The sequence below is a fragment of the Oryctolagus cuniculus genome, chromosome 14 (assembly GCF_964237555.1).
Source record: "Oryctolagus cuniculus chromosome 14, mOryCun1.1, whole genome shotgun sequence".
Classification (NCBI taxonomy): Eukaryota; Metazoa; Chordata; class Mammalia; order Lagomorpha; family Leporidae; genus Oryctolagus; species Oryctolagus cuniculus.
In genome coordinates this window covers 77,837,439-77,863,254 of record NC_091445.1, presented here as the reverse complement: position 1 = coordinate 77,863,254, position 25,816 = coordinate 77,837,439, and the positions used below count along the sequence as shown (strand labels likewise).

General features: G+C 42.7%; 1 protein-coding gene across 6 annotated transcripts in view; it reads right to left on the bottom strand.

Annotated features, from left to right (window-relative positions):
* GPBP1 (GC-rich promoter binding protein 1) overlaps nucleotides 1-12,048 on the bottom strand; it is an 80,112-nt gene extending 68,064 nt beyond the window's left edge. For 2 of the 6 annotated variants that reach the window (XM_008262232.4, XM_070056723.1), the window contains exons 1-2: nucleotides 11,610-12,008; nucleotides 9,405-10,366 (exon numbers count right to left, since the gene is read on the bottom strand). The gene's annotated coding sequence lies outside the window, so the exon portion shown is untranslated. Of the gene's footprint in view, nucleotides 1-9,404; nucleotides 10,367-11,609 lie in introns of all 6 variants that reach the window. The other 4 variants (XM_070056725.1, XM_070056726.1, XM_008262231.4 and 1 more) reach the window with 3 other exon arrangements.
* Between the last annotated feature and the right edge of the window lie 13,768 nt (nucleotides 12,049-25,816).

Below are 25,816 nucleotides of genomic sequence, written 5' to 3'. Positions count from 1 at the left end.
CCTGGGAAAGCAACTGAAGATGGTCCATATCCTTCAGCCCCTGCACCGTATGGGAGACACGGAAGAAGCTCCTGGCTCTGGGTCGGCGCAGCTCTAGCCATTGCGGCCATTTGGGGAGTGAGCCAGTGGGTAGAAGACCTCTCTCTCTGCCTCTCCTTTCTCTGTGTAACTCTGACTTTCAAATAAATAAATAAATCTTTTTTTTTTTTTTTAAAGGGGGGGGGGCGCAAGGTGGTTAAAAATTCTTAAAGGTAACAGTTATTAAATAAAGTAAGTCTATTACGCAATCCCTCCAGAAAGCTAACAGCAAATTCAATCTTGAATCTAGCAAAAAAAACTAGACGCTAACATATATATATATATATCATTTAAATCTAGGCATATAAAACAGCTTCTAAATGATCTAACAAATTAGCTTGGGTACAAGAAATCCTTTAACAATAGATTTGAACCACACCATAAGCAGTTAAACAGAGGTGCTAGAATGACAACAGCACTTACCCAATTCTAAATGAAAAAAAAAAAAAAACTGATAATTCTTTTTTTTTTTTTTTTGACAGAGTGGACAGTGAGAGAGACAGAAAGGTCTTCCTTTTTGCCGTTGGTTCACCCCACAATGGCCGCTGCAGCCGGCGCACTGCGCCGATCTGAAGCCAGAAGCCAGAAGCTTTTCCTGGTCTCCCATGCGAGTGCAGGGCTCAAGGACTTGGGCCATCATCCACTGCCTTCCAGGGCCACAGCAGAGAGCTGGCCTGGAAGAGGGGCAACCGGGACAGAATCCGGCGCCCCGACCGGGACTAGAACCTGGGGTGCCGACGCCGCAAGCGGAGATCAGCCTACTGAGCCGCGGCGCAGGCCCCTGATAATTCTTATACTCTGCAACTGCACTAAGAATACAATAAACAAACGATACAAGGCATAAGGTCTCTGCCTGCAGAAATTTTATATGACAGAGATGGGCAACGCAGAGTAAGATAATTACATACTATGCTTTGAATGAAATAATAAGATAGTAAGTAGAACAAATGATGTGAAAGAGTGTAGAAGCAGTGGCACACTTTTTACAAGAGTAGCTAGACAAAGTCTGAGAAGGAAGACTTTCAGCTGAAACTAAATACTGGAAGAAGAGAGAAAAAGCAAATATAAAAGCCCAAAGACTGGAAGGAAAATGTCCAGTGTGTTAAAGGAAGAGATGGAAAGCCAAAGGCTAATGGGACAGTAAACAGGGTTGCAGAGAAAGTGAAGAAACAAATGCAGATTCTTTCATGCTAGAGTGTGCATGTTATTTTTAGGTCCAATGGAGAAGACTCTAAGCAGAAAAATTACACAATCTGATTACCATTTTTAAAGGATAATTCTCGGCCGGCGCCGCGGCTCACTAGGCTAATCCTCCACCTTGCGGCGCTGGCACACCGGGTTCTAGTCCCGGTTGGGGCACTGGATTCTGTCCCGGTTGCCCCTCTTCCAGGCCAGCTATCTGCTGTGGCCAGGGAGTGCAGTGGAGGATGGCCCAAGTCCTTGGGCCCTGCACCCCATGGGAGACCAGGATAAGTACCTGGCTCCTGCCATCGGATCGGCGCGGTGCGCTGGTTACAGCACGCCGGCTGCGGCGGCCATTGGAGGGTGAACCAACGGCAAAGGAAGACCTTTCTCTCTCTCTCTCTCACTGTCCACTCTGCCTGTCAAAAAAAAAAAAAAAAAAAAGGATAATTCTCTCTGAATAATGAACTGTACTGCAAAAATTGCACAAGAAAAAAAGCTAAGCAGTTACCTCAAGAGTTCAGCTAAAGAAACAAAGCTTGGACAAGTCTAGTGGCAAAGGGATAAAAATCGATATACATGGAAGACTTTAAAGGTAGAACAGATATGCTAATGTTTTATATTTTTCCCAGGCACTTGAATAAAGAGGTGAATTTTACAACCATTTACTTAGATGGGAAAAGAGAAGGCATGGGGCTGAGGAAGAAGAGCATCCTTTTAGACAGTTAAATGTGACATTCAGAGGAAGTCAAGAAGGCATTTAAATTGCAAATCTAGGAGCCAGCATGATGGCACAGATGATCAAGCTGCCACCTGTGACACCAGCATCCCATATGAGCAAGGGCATCCTGTATGAGTCCTGACTGTTCCACTTCCCATCCAGCTCCCTGCTAATGGCCTAGGTAAAAGCAGCGAAGATGCTTGGGCCCCGTCACCCATGTGGAAGACTGTGAAGAGCTTCCTGGGCTGGGCCAGACCGTTTGAGCCATCTGGAAAGTGAAACAGCACATTGAAGATCGCGCTCTCTCTTCTCCTCTCTCCAAAACTCTGCCTTTCAAATAAGTAAATAAATTTTTAAAAAACAAAAATTGTGACATTCAGAGGATGCCTTCAACACCAGCATACGTTATCAGAGCACTGGTTCAGCTCCCAGCTGCTCAGCTTCAGGTCCAGCTGCTCGATAACACACCTGGGAAAGCAACAAAAGATAGTCCAAATATTTGGGCCCTTGCCACGCACACGGGAGACCCAGTTCTGGCTCCGGCCTGGCCCAGCTCCGACCATCCAGCGCCATCCGGGGAGTGAATCAGCCAATGGAAGATCTTTCTCTGTCTTTCCTTTTCTAGTTTAGTCTTTCAAATAAATCAAAAATAAATCAAGATGTCATTTAAATCTATAATACCATATCACAGATTACACTAAATATTATCCTAGGCATATAATCCCATGTGTTTCAACAACTTTTTATCAAAGATTTATTTATTTGAAAAGCAGAGCAGCAGGGAAAGGAAGATGACAGTGATCTTCCATGCATGGGTTCACTACTCAAATGCCCAATACAACCAGGACTGGGAGAAGCCAAGGCCAGGAACTCCATCCTGCTCTCCAATACAGGTTACAGAAGCCCAAATATGTGGGCCATCTTCAGCAGCTTTCCCAGACACATCAGCACGAAGTTGGATCAGAATCAGAGTAGCCAAGACTCAAACCAGCACTCCAACCTGGAATATCAACATTGCAAAAGGCAGCTTAATCCACTGCACCACAATGCTGGCCCATTTTAAATGTGTCACATACGATGCAATCTAACATATCTGGTTTCTACTTGGTCCTGTTCCTTCAACTTATATTGTTACCCAGTTTACAATCTCTCCCTCTGGGGGAATCATATGGTCTAAACCACTACCATCTGTGCAACCAGCCATAACATTACTAAAAATGTTTATTATCATTTTTCAATTTCAAAGCATTTTTGCATTCTTTGTATCACTTGATTCTAATGATAACCTTGTGAAGTACTACTTTTTCAAAAAAATAAAGTGATCTGGGGACAGCGCTGTGGAGTAAAGCCCCTGCCAGCAGTTCCGGCATCCCATATGGGTGCCAGTTCAAGTCCCCGCTGCTCTGTTTCTGATACAGCCTGGGAAAGCAGAAGATGGCCCAGGCCCCTGGGCCCTGGCACCTCATGGGAAACCCGGAGGAAGCTCCTGGCTTCGGATCAGCGAAGCTCCGGCTGTTGCGGCTATCTGGGGGAGTAAACCAGTGAATATAAGACCTCTCTCTCTCTCTCTCTCTCTCTCTCCCTTCCTCTCCCTCTCTGTAACTCTGCCTTTCAAATGAGTAAATAAAAAAAAAAAAAAAAAAGCCCAATCTTTGGGCCCCTGCACCCATGTGGAGAACCTGGAAGAATCTCCTGGCTCTTGGCTTCAGATCAGCCCAGCTCCGGCTGTTGAGGCCATCTGGAGAGTGAACCAGCGGATGTAAGACCTCTCTCTCTCTCTGTAACTTTATCTATCAAATAAATAAATCTTTTTAAAAACATGCAAATTTAGGGGCCAACTCTGTGGTGCAGTGGGTTAAAGACCCAGCCTGCAGCGCCAGCATCCCATATGGGCACTGGTTCAAGACCAGGCTGCTCCACTTCCAATCCAGCTCTCTGCTATGGCCTGGGAAAGATGGCCCAAGTCCCTGGGCCCCTGCACCCAGAGGAAGCTCCTGGCTCCGGATCAGCTCAGGTACGGCCATTGCGGTCATTTGGGGAGTGAACCAGTGGAATGGAAGACCTCTCTCTACCTCTCTCTGTAACTGCCTTTCAAATAAATAAAATACATCTTAAAAAAAAAAAAAAATGGAGGGGCCAGCGCTGTGGTGTAGCAGGTAAAGTCAGCCACCTGCAGTGCCGGCATCCCACATGGGTGCTGGTACGAGTCCCAGCTGCTCCTCTTCCGATCCAGCTCTCTGCTGTGGCCTAGGAAGGCAGTACAAGATGGTCCAAGACCTTAGGCCCCTGTACCCCTGCACCCATGTAGGGGACCAGGAGGAAGCTCCTGGCTCCTGGCTTCGGATCCACGCAGCTCCAGCCATTGCAGCAAATTGGGGAGTGAAACAGCGGATGGAAGACCTAACTCTGAAATAAACCTTTAAAAAAAAAATGACTAAAATGGTCTATTTTGCTTATTTTACTAAAATTAACAATTCCATCAACACTAACCAGATTGGTGTCCCCTCAAAAAAAAAAAAAAAAAAAAAATCCTTAACTCCACAGCTGGAAAGGTTTAACTTTCCTGAATCCATACATATTTAGAATATACTTTTTTCCCTAACCTCTTAATAGCCCAATCTCCTATCTGTTGAAGAATGTGGCTGCTTAGTTGGGCAACTATTGGTTTTGAAGAGCTTCCTACAACAGTTTTTTTTTAAACATGTTCACAAATTCTTTTATAAAAGGTAAAGCCAAATTCCTCACCATGATTTCAAGCAATTTAGTAACCGGCTTATAACAGAATGTGACAGAGTGACTATTGAGACCAGGTCATAAATGATGCTGCACTCTCCTCTCAAATCACTTGCTGTGAGAGTAATAACCATAACATTATAAAACAGCTAGAAGGACACATAAGGAACTCCAAACAACATAAACCTGTCAGCCCTATGCATATGCCATCTTGGAAGATCCTCTAGCCTCAGTTAAGCTTTCAAATGACTGTAGCCCTAGCCAATAACCTTGACTAAAATGTTATGAAGACCTGAAGAGAAGCTTCTCCTGAATTCCTGACCCACAGAAATCATTGTGATATAATTTGTTTTTTGTGGTTTTTTTTTTTTTTTAAACTCATTTACTGAACAGTATTTTGAGAGGCTGAAGTTGTGGTATGGCGGGTTAAGCCATGACTTCCAATTCCCGAATCTCAGTTGAGTGCTGGCTACTCTGCATTTCTGATCCAGCCTACTGCTAATGCACCTAGAAGGCAACAAATGATGGCCCCAGTAACTGGGTCCCCACCATCCATATGACAAACTCAGATGGCAGTCCTGGTTCCTAGGGTAGGCCTGGCCCAGCCCCAGCTGTTGTAGGTATTTACAAAGTGAACCAGAGGATATGAGATATCTCTTTCAATTAATTTTTTAAAAATTTTAAAATCCAGCAGTTTTCATAGTAAGTATTTTATCATGCACTTTTTGGAGATTCCTCAAATGCATGTATTTCATAATTTTCTTTGCACCAAAGAAAATACCTTTTAATTCCATACTCTACGAACTCTTTGAAGTACTCTTGTATTATTTATGGTCACTGAAAAAAAAACTAATTCTTTTCTCCTAATAGACAAGTGTAAAGATAACTACTACTGACAATTTTTCAGATTTATAATAAGTTTTAAAATTTCCAACTTCTGTTTCAAACAAAGCCTAACTTACTTGTAACCACAGTTTTTAACACTTATTCTTGCTTAGAAGAAAAAAAAATGTAAAAAACTTTAATATAGTTTAGATGGTTTAATCTGAAAGCTGAATTAAAAGGCAGAAATTCAAAAACCACAAACACTGCCTACCCACCAAGCTATAATCAGAAAAATGACTCAAGAAACTGAGGCCAGAGTTGCAGCATAGTGGGTTAAGCTGCCACTGGTGATACAAGCATCCCTTATCAGGCATCCCTTATCAGGTGCCAGTTCAAGTCCCACTCGTTCCTCTTGATCCAGCTTCCTGATAATGCACTTGGGAAGGCATCAGAAGATAGTCCAAGTATCTGGAACCCTGCTGGTCATGTGGCAGACCAGGATGGAGTTCCTGGCTCCTGGCTCAGTCCTGGCTGTTGCAGCCATCTGGGGACTGAACCAGCAGATAGATGGAAGACACCTCCCTGACCCCACCTTCCATGTCTCTCCCTGTCACTCTGCCTTTCAAATCAATACATAAATAAATTTCAAAAAAAAAAAAAAAAAGGAAAGTCTAACTATTCTAATACATGGTACAATTAGCAAAAATGAAAAATGCAGGTAAAACTGTAGGAAAAAAAGAGCCCCAGTCACAAACCTTTTCAACAGAAATTCTTAACATTTTCTCTTGTGTCCAAGTAATGGACCTACTCCTCAGAAAACTAAGTGCCCCCCAAATTATTAATTTCCAGTAAGTCCCAGAAGCTACTGTTTTCCCACTCCTATCCATGTACTCAAAGAAGAATAAAAACAAATTCTAACATACATTTTAAAAATAAGTAAGACCATAACTGGTGGTAGAGGATTTTCGGAATGTTTCTCTGGCCACAGAAAAGGCTGAGAGCAGGAGAAAGGGACTGAAGGCAAAGGAGTTAACTAGTTGTTTCTTATGTCAAAGACCAAATAAGGCTAGTAAATGTAACTGGGAATAAGAAAGCAGATTTTAGATTACCATGAATAATATGCAGATTTTGCCATAACAGAAATAAGAGAAGGAAGAAAGTCTGAAAGACTATTATAACTACTAGTTTAACTGGTAAAATGTATTAAGTATAATCTTAAAAGTAGTATGATTACAATAAAACTTAACATTTTAGTACACTTCACAATTAACAAAAAGCCTCCATGGACATTATTTCCATTAGTGTACTGAAGAACCTAAGGCCAAAAAAGGTTAGATGAATACAAGCCTCCTTTCCATTACTCTTTTTCTACAACCCAGCCAGAAGCCCCATCCATTACCTCTTTTCCTACATAATTACCTTATCTGGATCTAAACTGTTGTACATTTTTGTCAAAATTAAACAAAAAAGATGACTGGGTCAAAAACAGATAACCTGACTTCTTTAGAATCTATTCCAACCTGCTTATTTTACTTTCAGACTAGAAGTTCCCATCCTCATCCTGGTCTATTTTAACTGATTGGTTTTTGCTCACTCCTGTTCTTTATTATTCCTTTCTACTTTAATTCTAATATATCAGCAACACTAATATGCATTTAATAGCACAACTGTGTAAGGAGGTTGTAAGTGAAATCCAAACATAACCTGAAACTGTATTTTAATTTCTGGCTAGCCAAATTACCACTCAAACAGCTATTAACAAATAGTAACAATAACAGTAGTTTCTCTTCTTTTAGCTTATCTCCAGGCTCTAACAGGAGTTTATACTCAACATTAAGCAAAGAGAAGAGGTGGATGGAAGGAAAATAAAAAATTTCAAGGATAATATCTAAACAGAACGAGTTAGTACAGCAATATGCACAAGAAGGCAGTGCTAAGTTTGGCATAGTGATTGAAAGTACACACTGCTCAGAGATTTGGTAAAGATTCCAATTCTAACCAAGTAATGTTCTCCCTATCTCAGTTTCCCTAAATTTTTAATTTTTAATTTACTATTAACAGTACAAGTCGTATTTCTTTGTAGGATTACTAGTAAAAATTAAGTAAAAAAAACACACATAAAGTACACAGAAAAACACGGCACCATCATCATCTGTGAATGTCAACCATTATATTAATTTTAGATTTTCTAGGGGGACAGCAACTGCCCCCATTACATAACAAGCAATACCATATATTTCAGTCTCCACAAAATAAAACACTGAAAATGTTCATCAAAACATTAAAGTAAATCCATCCTTAAACTTCTGTAAACAAAGTCAGAAAATGTCAGACTAGTCAAGGATCTAAGTTAATTCTTAAAAACTATCTCTGGAGTAAGCTATCTGGATAATACTGCTTGGGCTAATAATATCAACAGGGGCAATTTGAAAGAAAGCAATCATAAACAACACGAAAAAAGGTTATGTGATTTCAGTTCAAGTTCTTGATCACATTAGGTAAGGAACTTGAAAAGTCATTAAAATGAAATGTATTAAAATACAGGCTCCCCCTAGGGAAGGAGAGTAGAATGGTCTCATGAATTTTTATACAAATTCCATGTGTGGAAACTAAACTAGAAGTACTGTAACAGGTATAACACAAAATACACAGAACTTAGTCTATTCCGACAGAATGAGTTCCTGGACTTTCATCAGCTATACAGGAGGAGAAAATAAATCCCACATATGACTCTGAATCTGAGTATCTAGTTTCTTTTAGACTCCACCACATCTTTTGCCCTCCAGGAGTTAACTGAATTCAAAAATTTAGCTAAAACATCCTGTTTAGAAATAAATAAGCAATTGACAAGTAATTAAGCCATCTTCATAAAGGATATTTTCAAAAGATAACTAAATGAAATCAACTCAAATGAATTCTAGCTATACTGATTGATTCAGCAATACTAATTTCTCAAAAAACCAAATTTTAGGGATCATCTTCGAAACACTTGTACCCAAAGGCCTGATTCAAAAATATAGTAACTCAAGGTAACCAAAAACACATTCAATTCTGAAAAATACAAGCATCACTAAAAGATTATTTCTATTATAATACTCAACTTAAAAAAATGTGTTCATAAACTTTTTTTTTGGACAGGCTGAGTGGACATGAGAGAGAGAGAGAAAGGTCTTCCGTGTTCATAAACTTAATGCTAGCACAACCATACTAGAAAAAAGAAATGTACCCTCATTTTCTTAAGTTATTTTTAAGAGTTCTTATTTCAGTTTGCTCAGTTTCTCTCTGTTCCTGATAACCACTATTCTTTTTGAAACTAAAATCTTAAGGAGTAACGTGAAATACGAAATCACTTCAATACAATTTGTACAATGAAGTACAATGTTAGGAAGAGTTATGCCTTAAAGCAATTTCACAAAATATTAAAAAGCAAATCTCTATGAAAATGCTTCAAACTACATAACTCTACGCTGGAACACTAAAATCACATTTAGATAATAAATGGCCATCAAAACATACCCATTTACAATGTAAACTGGCTATACAGTCACATGAAATACTAGTTCGGTTTTGCTAGCCATTACTATGAATCTCTAATGCTTAAAGTGTATACTGACTATACAGATTTAGTTTCACACTTCAAAAACATAAAAACGTTTAAATTTTACTGTTTAAATCTGAAATATTCTTGAGCCTTGAATTTTTTTTTTCTGTATTACAATTTACTGACAGTAGTTAATAGTTGTTTTCAGAACATCCAGAAAACTAAAGTCAAGCAATACTACAAGAAACTAAAAGGTTTCCAAGAATTATCTAGCATAAATTTGACACTCATTATAGTTTACAAATGAACTTTTAATTTGCTCACCATAATAGTACTTACAAATTCCAACAGGACTGCACAGGAAGGTGTTGGTTTTTTCTCTGTAATCTTTATGTTTTCCAGTTTGATTTTTTATTTTGTATCCTCTGAAATAATATCCAAGTTCTTTGAAGATACTTAACCTATGACTATTTGACATAGAGTTACTCCAAGTCAGCTACCCATACTTCTGTTTTAAAGTTTTCATATGGCTATCTGCAGAATTAGCCAAGTTCCTTAGGTTTAAGATCAAAGTCTTCTTTATTATTCCATGTATTTGTCAGTTGTATTTATCCGCTCCAGATGAAATATCCAATTATGAGCCAAAAAGCAGAAACAAAAAGAAAATTTCACATCTGAAGAGCATTCCTAAATATCAGCAAACAGAGACACATAAGCTATCTCAATACTACCATGCTGGTGGGAAACTGCAACATCTTAAATTTCCATGTAAATAAAAGGTAAAAAGAAAAAAATTCTGTATCCTATTAATGTCTTCATTTAGAAAAGCTGTCCCATTGTGACATGAAGAAAGCCTGAGGTCGAAATTCTTAAAACTTTTAATAAAGGTAAAAATAAACTGCCACGAAACTTCAGCAATATTTAAACAGTAATCTGAAACTGCTGAAACTACTCAGTACACTAATCAAACATATCTTACAGTGTTGGCTGAAGAACACCAACAAGGGGTGGGGGGGAGGCAAAAATACCACCAGCAGAAATATTTTAACCACTTATATAATCCGTTTGAACAAAAATACTGAAGAAATGCCTGGGTGTCTTTTTAAGCAGCTTGTTGAACAGTTCACTACTGTCAATTCACTTCAGAGATGATTCGTGCCAATTTTAATAAACTTCTGGGGCAAAATTATCCAAAAACATTGTAATTCCAAAATGGCCACTTGAAATATCCGGGGCCTTTTACACAAAACCTAGAAGATGATCTTCATTATCTGTAATCCAATCACCTGCAAAAGTTATAAAAAAAAAATTACACACGAGTTCCGATTCGGAGCTAAAAATCAAACCCCACCTTAAAGAGTCAAGCTCTGGAGAGAAACTTCTGTAAAATCCTACTGCGGCCTGGCAAAGGGCTTTGCCCAAGCAGTCGGTCACTAAAAAGTCTACCCCATTAGAAAAAAGGCTGGAACTGTGCGTTGGGGCGTGGGGGGTGGGGAGGGAGGGAGAGAGGCGGCTTCGTGGAGGGCCACTGCTGATTTCAACCGGGAACGGAGTGCGGACAGACACTGGGAGATTATATAAGCAAGCGTCCTTACACTTTTTGAGTAAACAGTTCAACTATGAAACTAGCACACGAGCGTGCAAGAGGTCTTGTCTGAGTAGCCTGAGCGCACGGAAGGGAAAACAGAGACAGGTGTGCTGGCCCGGGGCAGCAGCGAGAGGAGGCTGGGTCTGCAGCGAGACAGACGCTCCTCCAAATCGCAAGGGCTCCCAGAGGCGGATTTTCCCCAGCGAGGCGGGAGAGGTGGCTGGGAAGTGACGGCGGACCGGCTGCGAACAGCGCCCGCCAGGGACGACTGCCCCGCTCGCCAGGGCAGCGGCGGGCGAAGGTGGCGATTCCCATGGCCGCGATGTTAAGCCAACAGCCTTCTCCCAAACCCGAGGGGGCGGAAGGCGCCGGGCCCCACTCGGAAACCACGGCGAGCGCGGTCCCCCCCGCCTCCATCGCACGCAGCTCCCCTCAGACCCCACCGAGCTCGGGCGGCCGAGGGAGCCGTCGCCTCGGCCGCCACCAGGTGCCCCACACCCGGACAGGCGGAGCGCCGAGGCGCCGCGGGAGGAACCGCGAAGGCCCCGGCTCGGCCTCGGCTCCCTCACTCTGAGGGGAGGAGCGGTGCAAACACAGGCGGCCCGGTGCGGGAGGCCTGACGGAGGGAAGCCGAGCACGGAAGGCGTCGGACCCGTCCCCAGCCTCAGCCAAACACCCCCCCAAGCCGCCGAGGCTAAGCCTCCCACCCCTGCCCACAACCGCCGCCTCCGCTCCACCCGGCCCGAGTCGATAGCTGGAGGGGCCTCCCCGCGCCGCCCTCTCCTCAGCCTCCGCGCTCCCCGCCGCCCCCCCCCCCCGTCCGCGGGCAGCCTCACACCTCGCGCCGCCAACGCCGCTCCCGACCCCTCAAGCCCCAACGCCGACACGGGCACCCCCCGCCTCCCCCGGACTCCGGCGCGGAGCACAGAGGACGGTGTTACCTTCTGCCCCACCAGAGGTGCCCCTGGCCTGGGGGTACCGCTGCGCTCGATCCCGGGAGGAGGTTTTCGGTACTTTGAATAATCCCCTTTTGCCGCTTTTCCCTCCCCCACAACCAGTCTCAGTCCCAAAATGGCGCCGATCCGATCCGCAATGTTCTGGGCCAAGTCTCGCGAGATCGTGGAAGGTGGTGAGGCGGGGAAGGAACCAGAGGGGTTGAGGAGAAGGGCGGGAAGGCGGGGCGAGGAGAAGAAGGAGGGAGAAAGGGTGTGGAAGAAGCTCTGCGAACGAATCTGTGGGGCGGAGCAGCAGGAGGAGCGCCTCTACCAGAGAACCTTCTGGCCCAAGCAACCGCTCACGCCCCGGTCCGAGAAGCTCCGCCCTCTACGTCGAGCGACTGGGGGAAGGGAGGGGCGTGGCCAAGCCTGGGGGCGGGGCCCCAAGGAGCCCCCGGAGGCTGGGACGTGCTGGGGGCGGTGGCTCCGCGCGGTGACGTCAGGAGCAGCTGGAGTCGGGGATTACCCCCTGCTGCTGACGTGCGGACGGTGAACAATCGGGAACGTTCGGTGGAAGGGGGAATTCCCCGCCGCTCCCGGAGGAGCCCCTCCTCCCGCCCCTCCCCCGGCCCGGGCCGCCGCGAGCCCGCGACGGTGACCGGGCAGCGCCGCGCCGGCTGCCGGCCGCGTGGGCTCGGGGGGCGCGCGCCGCCGCCGCGTCTGCCGCGGCGCGAAACTCTGAGGAGCCGCGGAGCGCGGCGGCCGCCCAGGCGCCTGCGAGCCGGTGCGGGAGGGATGGGGCGCCCCGAAGCCGTGGCCCTGCGGCGCGCGCCGGGCACGAGTGGCCACTGGACACGGTTGTGCGGATTATTTCTGTCTCCCCTCACGCGACAGTGGGTGGGTTATTCAACAGAGGTCTCACGGCTCGTTTTCTGATGAACGGTGCGGTAGTGACAGTGTTTCCGGCGGTGGTAGCTTTGGCCTCACTCTGCAACCTGGGAAGCTGGCCTCCGGGAGGAAGCGGGCCCACGTGGAAGGTGGAGGGAGGCTGTCTTAACGAGGAAAAATCCGGAAAACAGAAAGTGTTTGGCTCTCCGCCCTCCCCCAGGCCACGAGAGCTGCCTGCGCGGAAACTTTATGGTCCTTTTATGTGCATTATGGGACTTGTAGTTTAATGGAGTGCTTCTGCAAGCCCCTGAAAGACCGCTGGAATGTAAACGCACCGAAATTTACACCTCCCAACCTTTTATTTTAGTCCTCGTCGGGCAGGCGGCCACTTTTGGCAATTAATGGATGCCCCGCTGGGCGTGAAGGAAAACGAATTAACACTCCTTGGATGCCTGTGTGTGCCAGGCAGGCTAATCCTTACAGCAACATCTGAGGCGGCTGCTTCTTCCCCCCTTTTGCGAATGCAGACTGTGCCGAGTAAATGTTTGTGCGATATGCAAATTGGGTACCATAACTGTCCTATAACCAATGTAAACTCAAACTCTGGGTCTTTTTTTTAAAAAAAATTTATTTTATTTATTTGAAAGATAGTTACAGAGAGAGGTAGAGTCTTAATCCTTGGTCTTCGCACCACACCACATTCCCCTGTTCTTGTCGGGAGAAGAGGACCTGGTTATGCTTTTCTTTCTAAGCACAACGTCAAACCAAGCAATAATAAAGGAAGAATTTGATTTAAAAATTTGATAAAACAAATTGCACCTTTATATGACAGAAGACAATATATTGAGAAACAAATAGCAAGATGGAGAAACAATTCTAAGGTACAACAACCACGTTAATATTTAATTATGTATGTTTGCTTACTATCCCTAGTATCTAATTTTGATTCATGTAACACATAGGTAAGTCAACAGCTCTTACAAACGATCAAGAAAAAGATAACCACACCAATTCTTTTAAAAACTCAAAAGACAATGCACAAGCTAGTCATGAGTCATGTATGCAGAGGTAATGAAATGTATGTTCATGTCTATGAATAGGTATTCTACCTCACTAGGAAAAAAGGTGAAATAAAGTAAAGCTAACAGTGATGTACCACTTTCTACCTAGCATATTGGCAAATATTCAAAAAGACAAGCCTCGATGAGCGTATAAAGACCACTTATTTGTATTAAACGTGTCATGAATGAAAATCTACAGATTTTCCTCCAGATCATTTGACTTTCATAATTTTTTAAATCTTTAAAAATACTTTCTCCAGGTATTTTACATCCTCAGATTTATTTTAATAAATAGGATGAGCAGGTAGTGTTGTGCAGGAAGCTGCTGCTTGCAATACTCACACCCCACATCAGAGTGCCAGCTGAGTCCCAGCAGCTCCTCTTCTGATCTAGTGTCCTGCCATGGTACCTGGGATAGCAACAGATGATAAGCTGAGTGGGGGGCCGGTGCTGTGGCACAGTGGGTTTAAAGCTGTGGCCTGCACCAGCATCCCGTATAGGCACTGGTTCAAGTCCTGGCTGCTCCATTTCTGATCCAGCTCTTTGCTATGTCCTGGGATAGCAGTAAAAGATGGTCCAAGTGCTTGCACCCTGGCACCCGTGTAGGAGACTTGGAAGAAGCTCCTGGCTCCTGGCTTCAGATCAGCTTAGCTCTGGGTGTTGAAACCACTTGGGGAGTGAACCAACAGGTGGGAGACCTCTCTCTCTCTCTGGCTCTACCTCTCTCTGTAACTCTGTCTTTCAAATACGTAAAATAAATCTTAAAAAAAAAAGTAGTTGGGGTCCAGCCACCCATGTGGGAGATCTGGGTGGAGTTCCTGCCTCCTGGACTCAGCCTGGCCCCAGCCATTGTAGCCATTTGGTAAGTGAACCAGCAGAGAGGAGTGAGCTCTACCTCTCTTGCCATTCTGCCTTACAAATAAATAAATTTTTAAAAAGAAAGTTTAAGGTATATCTATATAATAAAATATTTTTTAATAGTGTAAACCAACACATACTGACAAAGATGTTTGCTATGTTTTGCTAAGAGATGAAAGTGTGTGGCAGGAGGCTGGTATGTAGCCCAGTGATTAGGATGCCCTCAGCATACATTGGAGTGCCTGGGTGGTGCCAGTTATGACTTCTGACTCCACCTTCCTGCTAATGGAGACCTTCAGCAGCAGCCCTGATGGTTCAAGTAGTTAAGTTAGGCTCCTGCCACCCACGTGGCGCCGAGTTCCAGGCGCCCACCTGGCCAAGCTCTGGCTCTTTTGGGTGTTCGGAGAGTGAACCAGTGTATGGGAGAGAGTGCTTGCTTACTTGCTTGTTCATTTTCTCACTATCATGGTCACCATTGTGCTTTTTAAGAAGTATGTACATGTATATAAAAATGGGCCATACCTAAGGAACAACTTTAAAATAAATCAGAACGTTTTGCTTTATACACTGTATAACATTTGAATAATACTCTTTTAAAACAATTTAAAGTTTAAAACTTAGCTGTCTAACAATCTACAACAGTTGAGAAGCAGAATAAAATAATTTGACTAGGAAACTGAATCCTTCACAAATCTAATATTGCTTCTATTTCCATTATAATCCCATGTCTGCTGCTGTAACTAATTGCCCATTTCCACCTCTGCCTGGAAACTGAAAAGATGTGCAGGGCTTTCCTCATCATTCCTCCTACGCTTTTTACACTCTTATAATTGCTTCATTTCCTACCTGTCTCTACTACAGAACTCAAAGATGCTTTAAAGTAGTGATTTTTATTCATATTTATTCATAGCAACAGGTACAGTTTCAACCATGGTGTAAATTCTCCAATGGCTGTTAAATGCATAACTTTCCCACCTGAATTCTTTGCTTTAGCCCACACTTTCTGCAGGTCTCAGAATTGCCCTTATCCTTGAAATACTGAAATGGAAATACCTCGTCTTTTAACTAGATTGCTTTTCTTCTTCCCACTGTCTCTCTACTTTGCAAATCCTTACTTCTTATCCCTAGAAACCTTATTCAAGTAACACTCTTATCAGATAGAGCTCAGAACTTCTCTCACATGTTGATTTACACTCAGTTTTATCAGTGTTTTCTCTGTGTGTTCTCTGGTATGTCCTGTCTTTCAAGATGGCGAAACCAAAGTCAGGGAAACTTCTATTCATCTCCTGTCCTACCCCAGGCCTGAATAACTTGACTTTTACTAAGTATTTATTGAATTTCTGACAATGATGGAAACATCCGGAACCCTCCCAGTCCCTGTTCCCAAGCACGAGCACAGACTGACAAGTCTCTGAGGCCATTGACAAGGAACACAGGTCTCCATCCTCTAACAGAAGCTGTCTCCTTGGTAATAGTGAAAAATATCTACACACTCCTCTTTGTTCCTGGAAAGTTTGCAATCATGTACTGATCTGCCTTGTGGGTCTCTGTCCTCAATGGGTTTTGTAAGGAGGGAACTCATGCCTGTTCCGTTCACTGCTGTATCCCCAGAGCCTGCAACAAGTTGGACAGAGTAAGCTCTCATTAACTGCTACTTTGGGGATTGAAAGAATACAAAAACACTTTGAAGAAGTTGTCTCAAGGACAACTCCACCCTGTAAGAAATAAAAAGGTTTTATTTCAATTTCTTTCTTTTTTTTTTTTTTAACAGGCAGAGTTAAACAGTGAGAGAGAAAGACAGAGAGAAAGGTCTTCCTTCCGCTGGTTCACCCCCAAAATGGCCGCCACGGCCAGCGCACTGTGCTGATCCGAAGCCAGGAGCCAGGTGCTTCCTCCTGGTCTCCCATGCGGGTGCAGGGAACCAAGCACTTGGGCCATCCTCCACTGCCTTCCTGGGCCACAGCAGAGAGCTGGACTGGAAGAGGAGCAACCAGGACAGAATCTGGCGCCCCAACCAGGACTAGAACCTGGGGTGCAGGCGCCGCAGGCAGAGAATTAGCCTAGTGAGCCACGGCGATGGCCTATTTTAATTTCTTAAATGTTATGTAACGAATTCAAAAAGAGTATAATTTTAACTTTGAAAAGATGTTATCTTTAATCATGATGGCATTTAACAATAAATTTGCTATTCATTAATTTAAATTTTTAGGTATAAAAATAAAATATGCTTGCTGTCAGAAGCTTGACAGGAGTCAGCGCTGGGGCATAGTGGGTTAAGCCACTGCCTGTGACACCGGCATCCCATAGTGGGCATCAGTTAATTCCCAGCTGCTCCACTTCGTATCCAGCTCCCTGCTAATGTACCTGGGAAAGCAGTATGGTATGGCCCAAGTGCTTGGGCCCCTGCTCCCTGTATGGGAGAGTGGGAAGAAGTCCTGGTTCCTGGATTTAGTCTGGCCCCTCTGGCCTTTGTGGCCACTTGGGGGTAAACCAGCAGATGGAAGATCTCTCTCGTTGCCTCTGCCCCTCCCTCTCTTTGTAGCTATGCCTTTCAATAAAATTAATAAATTTAAAAAAAAAAGCTTGATAGGTGTAAAACAGTATGAACAAATAAAAGTTACTTGTAATCCACTCCCCAAAAGTAATGAAATATTAATGTGACCATTTCTTTTTGCATATTTTATCTGTGTCATATATAAATATGACTTTATAACCAGTTTATGTATTCTAAGATTCTCTGCATTTTAAAAATTATTCAAGTTGACTGTGTTCTATTTTAAAAATTAATTGGAAAATTAACTTCTTTGTTTAGAATATTTTATACCTGTCTTTAGGATCTTTTTAATATACAAAAAAAGGAGCTCTATTCATACCAACTAATTTTTGTGACTTAATACAATGACTGTTTATGACGTTAAATCAATTTCAATTATATTTCCAATTATATATTGATTTTAATTATGCAAATAATATAAGCATATTACAAAAATTTCAAACAGGGTCCAGCATTGTGGCACAGAGGGTTAAGCTGCTACTTGTGACACTAGCAACCCATATTTTGAAGTGCCAGTTTGAGTTCCTGCTACTCCACTTCCAATGCAACTTCCTGCTAATGTGCCTGGGAAGTTAGCAGAAAGTAGCTCAAATACTTGAACCCCTGCCACCCATGTGGCTCCTGGCTTGTGACCCAGTCCTCGATGTTGAGCCATTTGGGGAGTGAACGAGCAAGTGAAAGATCTGTCTTTTCTCTTTGTCTTACCCTCAGTCTCTATCACTCTTTAAAATAAATAAATATCCTTTTTCTCTTTAAAGATTTATTCATTCACTTGAAAGGCATAGTTACAGAGAGGCAGAGGCAGAGAGAGAAAGAGAAATAGAGAGATCTTCCATCTGCTGGTTCATCCCCCAGATGATCACAATGGCTGGAGCTGTGCCGATCCGAAGCCAGGAGTCAGGAGCTTCTTCTGGGTCTCCCATGTGGGTGCAGGGGCCCAAAGACTTCGGCCATCTTCTACTGGTCTCCCAGGCCACAGCAGAGCTGGATTACAAATGATGCATCCAGGACTCGTCCTGGTGCCCAAATGGATTGCCGGCACTGTAGGTAATGGCTTTACCCGCTACGCCACAGCACCAGCCCCAATAAATATCTTTTAAAATTCCAAACAATACCCAGTGGAAAGAACAGGTCATCAAAGAAGGAGGTACCTTTCTCTGAAGGGAGGAGAGAACCTCCACTTTGACTATGACCTTGTCTAAACAAGATAAGAGTCGGAGAACTCAGAGGGCTTCCATAGCCTTGGAAACTCATGACTGGAGCATAGGGAGATTACTGATGCCATAGACAGGAGTGTCAATTGGTAAAGTCAACAACAGGAGTCACTGTGCACTTACTCCTCATGTAGGATCTTTATCCTTAATGTGCTGTACATTGAGATTTAATGCTATAACGAGTACTCAAACAATATATTTCACTTTGTGTTTCTATGGGGGTGCAAACTGTTGAAATCCTTACTTAATGCATACTAAACTGATCCTCTGTAAAAAAAAAAAAAAAAAGAAAAGAAATTATCAATTCCCAACTTGACTCTCACTGGGATTAAACATGACAATAGGTCTGCTCTGATTTCATCATCATTTAAAAAAAAATCATCTATTATTTTTCACTTTATGTTTCTGTGTGGGAGCAAACTGTTGAAATCCATACTTGATGTATACTAAGCTGATCTTCTGTATATTAAGATAATCGAAAATGAATCTTGATGTGAATGGAAGGGGAGAGGGAGTGGGAAAGGGGAGGGTTGTGGGTGGGAAGGACGGTATGGGGGGAAGCCATTGTAATCCATAAGTTGTACTTTGGAAATTTATATTCATTAAATAAAAGTTTAAAAAAAAAACAAATAAACAAATAAATAAACCTATAAAAAAGAGAAAAAAAAATTCCAAACAATACTAAAATATAGGTTAAAGTCCTCTATACTTAAGAATTAAATTTTTGTGAACATTTTGTTGCAATCCTTGTAGATATTTATTTCCTATGCACACATGTGCCATATACATATGTATTTTACTAAACTTGGATTAGATTTTAAGTACTGTTCTGTAATTTGTTTTCTCTTCTTAGTAATAATCTTTCCATGTCAATAAACATAGCACTAACTTAGTATTTTTAAAATTTTTCTAATCATCTATTGAAGGAATTTACTTTATCTTTTTTAACCAGTGCTTTATGGAAGGGTATTTAGCTTGTACCTAACTTTTCTCTACTAAAATATGTATCAATGAACAGTTCTGAATTTAGAGACTGTGTTTGGAAAAGAAGGGAAGTGATGGAGATTATTGTAATATGCCAGAGGATGACTTAGTAAGTCAAAGATGGTGGTTTAAAAGGAAAATGTGGCGAAGTGACAGAATCGTTGAGCACTGTATTAACCAGGTCTCTCTCTCTCTTTCTCTGACATTCAAATTAATAAATACATCTTAAAAAAGGAAGTTTAATCTGGAAAATTGAACAGAATTGCAGGAGAAAAGAATCTTCCAGCTAGAAACTGTTGCACAACCAGAGACACAAAGATGAAAATAAGTCAGAGCAAGGCATTTCCACCCACGCAGAGAAGTGACTGCCACCACCCAGGCTGCTGGGAACCAGGAGACAGGATTGGAGAACAACAACGAGACCACACCTCAAGGACTTAGACACTGGGCTAAGGAGATTAGATATTCAGCCTTCAGTCTTGGGAGTCTTGTTTTGAGCAGGACAGACTCATGACTGGATTCCTGCTTTAGAAAAAGCCATCTCTGGAAAAGAGATAAGAGAAATGAAACTCCAGAAAGAGAAAGAAGCTGAGAGGCTATTGCAATAATCCAGGTGAAAGATTAGGACTGGGACCGCCCTGGCCACCTTTTGGTTACTCCTACATACCAAGATTCTCCCTGATAAGGCTCAATCACACCAACTATTTCTTCCCTCTCTCTCTTTTTTAAGATTTATTTACTTATTGGAAAGTCAGAATTATAGTGAGAGAAGGAGAAACAGAGAAAGAGAGAGAGAGAGAGAGAGACCTTGTGCATTCCACAGAGCACCACTGCTGGGGCTGGGCCAGGCCGAAGCCAGGAGCTTCATCCAGTCTCCAACATGTGTGGCAGGGGCCCAAGCATGTGGGCCATCTTCTGTTGCATTTTTCAGACCATTTGCGGGGAGCTGGATCAGAAGTAGAGCTTCTGGGCCTCTGCTACCCATGTGGAAGACCTGGAAGAAGCTCCTGGCTTCAGTCTGGCTCAGCCCAGTTGTTGTGGCCATTTAGGGAGTGAACCAGGGATTGGAAGAGCTCTCTGCCTCACTCTCTCTCTCTCCATCTCTCACTCTCTTTATGCAACTCTGCCTTTCAAAAAAAAAAAAAAAAAAAAGATAGGACATAGGATTCTGAGAATGTGATGTTTAAATATTGGGAGGATAGGGCAGGGGTAAAAATCAATGATGACACCTAGTTTCTAACTTGGGCACTTGGGTGGAGCCAATTGCATTCCTCAAGTGAGGAAAACTATGCAGAGAAACAAGTTAGGTTAAAGATGAAAATCATGACAGTTTGGTGTATATAGTGAGTATGAATTTTCATATACTAACTCAAGTGGGCAGGAAATAAAACTCCACAATAAACCCTACATGCCAGTATTAACCTCAAGCAAGGATTCAAGGAAGAACAGGGTTTTAAGTCATCTGTGAGTACTAGAATCTGCTAAGAGATTCCTGGCCCCCAAAAGTTCCACTGTTGAGTCATCCCTCAGTAATGACCCATGAAACAAAAATTCCAAAAAGATACAATGGAAAAGTTTGGAAGAGAGAGCAGCAGTGAGAGCTTGAGTGTACAGAGAAAGAACGAAGAACAAAAACAATCAATTACAGCTTCCAATTTGAGTACTGATCAAAAAAGGAAAGTACTGGCTGGGGTGGGGGGGGCACACATCCCACATTAGGGTGCCTGGGATCTACTCCTGGTTGCAGCTTTTGGTTCCAGTATCCTGTTAATGCAACTCTTGGAGGTGGTAGTGATGACTCAAGTCACTGGGTCCCTGCCACCCACCTGGACTGAGTTCCTGGCTCCTGGTTTCAGCCCAGCCCTGGCCATTGTTGACATTAGAGGAATGAATGAGTAGATGGGAAAACTCTTTCTCTCCCTCTTTCTCCCCCACCCCCTTCTTGAATCAATTAATTACTTAAATAGCAGTGACACACATCCAGTAGTGTTCAGCACAAAAAGAATTACTTGATCTAAAATATCAGTAGTGTAAGGTTGAGAAACTCTGATCCAAATGAGAAACACCTAATCAAAGGGATTATAGTCTATTTTTTTTATTTAGCAATGTAATCATCTTTTCAGACCATTGATTATAAAAATGTATGAATGCCTTTAATGACAACCTAGTATTTCATAGTATAGTTGTGTCATGACTGATTTAAATAATGGATCCCCACATCAATGAAAGTTTACATTGCTTTTAATTTTTTGCTGTTAAAACAGATACTGGGATGAACATTCTGTAATAAACAAGATTTATTTTATTTATTTGAAAGGAATAATTACAGGGAGAGGGAGAGACAGAGAGATCTTCCACCTACTGGCTCACTACCTAAATGGCTGCTATGGCCAAAGCTGAGCCAGACTGAAGCCAGGAACCAGGACCTTCATCTGGGTGACCCACATGGGTGCAGGGGTCCAAGCACTTGGGCTGTCTTCAGCTGCTTTCCCAGGCTCATTGGCAGGCACCTAGCTGGACTGGAAGTAGGGCAGCCAGGACTCGAACCAGGCATATGGCATGCTGACATTTCAGGTGGCAGCTTAACCCACTTCACCACAGTATGGAACCCAACATTCTTATACATAAATGTTGTGTGTACTACTACTACTACTACTACTACCACCACCAGATTATGTATCAACTATAGATCATTAAATCTACCTTATTCAAAGCTTTCTATTTATAGTCATCTTACCCTCCCCCATCATTATACTCCAGTGTTTTTAAAGCAATATTTTATTTGGTGAACAAAAAATGTTCTTGACTTTTCATTTGTTTTATCTTAAGCTATCATGCTTTCAGACATTTCTATCTTTATTAGTGCTTCTGCCTCAAAATTTACAGGCAAAAAAACAGAAGTTGAAACTCAAATGGAATATTTTCGGTGCTTATCAACAATGTTGATTAAAGGCTTGCAAAAGGAGCTGGAAGCCTGAGGAAAATGAGATGTTTGGTTTATCTGTAGATTTCCTATACCTGGTTTCTCATTCCAGTGAGTAACTAAAGATTGCTTCATTTGCTCATCAGTATGACTCAGTGTTCCTGGGAAGTCTTTGTCCCACATCACCATGTTTGTCACAGTGATTACTAGGACTCCAGATCATCTCAAGTCTTCATTTCTACAGCTACTTGGCATCTGATTTGTGTCTTTTCCCCTGATTTTTATTTTATTTTTCTTCCTAGTTTTATGTCTCCCCAAGTCATAAAGTTATTAATGTAAAAGCATTAATGAATTTGATTAGAAGCAAAGAGATGATTTCTGATAGAAAGGAATTTACTAAATATTGGAACAGATGACAGAACAGTTTGAGGAATTCCTAAATTTTAAATCTCCAAACTTGGAAGCAGTTTAAAGTGAAGACTTTCTTTTTAAACTTCGGGGCAAGAGTAGGGGGAGCTAATCAGCACTTCTCTCCCTTCTGATAGCATAATGCCAATTTCTTGAAGGTATCCTTTTTATGGAATGTGGGTGAGACTGATCCCAACTGCCTGTTTCTCCCACTTCCCCACTCCAATTCATGGTGTAGACTCGCATATCTGACGTATGAAGGTATGGGTGTGTGATACAGTAGTTAAGTCACCACTGGCGTCACCCCTATCCCATAACAAAGCACCTGGTTCACGTTCCTGCTCCTCTACTTCTGATCCAACTTCCTGCTAATATGTACCCTGGGAGGTAGCAGTTGATGGCCAAGTACTGTAGTTCCTGCCATCCACAGGGGAGAACTGGATTGAGCTCTTGGCTTCTGGCTTTGGCCTGGCCCAGCCCTGACTGCTATGAGCATTTAGCAGATGAACCAGAGAATGGAAGATCTTTGTCTCTCCCTCTCTCCACCTTTCAAATAAAATAAAAATAAATAAATAAAAATCTTTAAAGACCCACAATTGATTATCTCATTTAAAAAAACCCCACAATTCTATAGGAATATGCTATCTACATGGCCACAGTATTCATTTGTGGGCATGTAACACTAGACCTATCAGAATCTTCACTAAGACTTTGTCACAGGTACTATTAGGAAGGCATTCTTTTTCTACTGGTGTTACTCACACTGAGAGAATATAAATCTGGAATTTCCATTCTGCCTACCATGTAAGTCTCAGAAACAACATAATCCAAGCCTGAACATCTTTCTAGTCCTTCCTGAAGCTGTGATCATCGCTGCACTTCGGAGTAGTACATGCAGACACGTACCTTTTACTGGCTAATTGTTTGGGTTGGCCTTCTGTGACTTTCATTCTAAGGAGTACCTATTGCAGGTACGTTGTCCTGTAAGTCTTTGTCTTGTTAAAAGTGACTGAGTCTACGCAATGTTTTCTTTCATGCCTGATATCCAAAGTCAACTGAAGACCTTCAAGTGTCTGGTAAAGGAACCAACCATCTGAAACAACCCATAAGGTACACGCAATGGTTCTGGTGTTTTTTTCTTTTTGTGACAACAGCATGGCTAGCTCAAAGAAGAATCAAATTCACTTATTCTATCTATAAATAAGTTTCTCTTTAAAGCTAGATCCCTTTTGTGGACAATAAATTGAAATGGAAGCAATGTATCCTATCCAATTTTCCTCTGTCATCCAGGGCAGAAGCTCTTTTCACTTCAGCAGAATGAAAGGGAATCTAAGAAAAACTCTGGGAGGTCTCCTCGCAGTTTGTATTCTTTTCAACTGCAAAAGATAAATTCAGCCAAACTTCTAGAAGTATAAAATGAATAGGTGAAAGAAAGCAATCACTTTGAGAAAAAGTGGTTACTGAATCAAAGGTTGGGAGAAAAGCAGAATTGGAATAAGAAAATAAAATGGGAGAATAAGAAGGAAAAACGGGAGGAAAAAGGATTTTTATGTTGTTCTTTGCTTTAACTTCCATACAGAAGGCTCACTTACCGGAGGCATGATCATTCATCTATTAAACAGATGTGACTTAGGAACTGTGCTAAATGCTGAATATGCAAGATACCCATGACCTTATCTATATTTACAAAAGTCAAATTTTATTCCTAGGAAACAAAGATAATTGAATATCAAACATTTACTGTGTTATTGTGGTCACGTTTTCCCCATTCCCCAAACACCCTGGGCAATGGGCAAGAGGAGGAGGGTACTTAGTGAAGAGGGCTTTGAAAGAATGATTCAGATAGCTTCACATTTGCCCCTGGAGCTTGGAGGACATAAGACACCCAATCGAGACCTGAAATTCTCAAGGCTGTAGTTACTTGTTTTTCTGACAACAGAGCAAAGCAAGGGGTCTATGTTGGGAATGGCCTAAACCCAAAGGTTTGTAAAGTAGAGGGTGTATGAGTTATCCATGGGCCAAATGTGGAGTCAGTGCAGGGAGCGGGACTTGACCCAAGAAAACCACTTTCAAAGCATGTGTGACTCCTTTAAAGAGGTGGAACACTGGAAACTGGTTGACACCAGGGGCCAGGAAAGACAGCACATGGCTAGCTGAAGAGGCCACTGCCCTACTCAAAATGGTTTCTAACCTTTAGATTTTTCCTCTTCTTTTTTTTTTTAAAGATTGATTGATTGGAAAGGCCGAGTTATAAAGAGAGAGGAGAGACACACAGAGAGATATGCCATCTGCTAGTTCACTCCCTAAATGGCCACAACAACCTGGGCTGGGCCAGGCAGAAGCCAGGAGCCAGGTGCTCCTTCTAGGTCTCCCACATGAGTGCAGGGGCCCAAGAACTTGGCCATCCTCCGCTGCTTTCCCAGGCACATTAACAGGAAGCTGGATTGGAAGTGGAGCAGCTGGGACTTGGAAAACCATACAATAAGGAAAACTGAAGCCAAGAAGACAGATGTCAGTTTTAAGATTTTAAAAAGTAACCTTGGAGAAGATGTTTAGCCCAGTGGTTAAGATGCCCACATCCCACATCAGACTGCCTGGGATTGGTACCCAGTGCAGGTTCCTGACTCTATTTCCTGCCAGTGCAGACCCTGGGAGGCAGTAATAATGCTCAAGTGATTGGGTTTCTATTCCTACTTGGGAGACATGGATTAAGTTCCTGACTTTCAGCTTCAGTGTAGCTCAGTCCCAGCTGTTGTGGACGTTTCGTGGGTAGTGAAGTAGTGTATAGGAGATCTCTCCTTGTTTGTGTGTATGTGTATATATATTTGTTCATCTGTCTCTCAAAACCAAAAACCAAAAAACTCAAGGCTAAAAAATCCAAGACAAGGAAGCCCCTTTGCAGCCCAAACCTTGTGTTCATCAGAGCAATTATCAGATGTTCACGATCTGCTGTGTTCCAGAAAGGGCGTGCACAAGAGGAAGTACTCGGCCACTAAATTCAGGGTTGAAAAGAGAAAGGAGAAGTTTCTTACTACTGTTACAAAGCTTGTTGGTGATGAAAAGGATGGTGATTCCAGGGTGGTTAAGTTCACAAAACGCCTACATATTATCCCACCGGAGATGTCCCTTGAAAGCTGTTGAGCCGTGACACAAGACCCCGAGTCAGCCTGTGGGAAAACTGAGGCAGTGTCACTCCACAGTCTGAGTATCCTCACTGGGCACCACGGAGGCCAGAGAGTGGTCTTACCAAAGCAGAGGAACAGTGGTGTTTCCTTAATCAAGTTCCTGTGTGTAGAACACATCACTGGGGCTGGTGCTGTGGT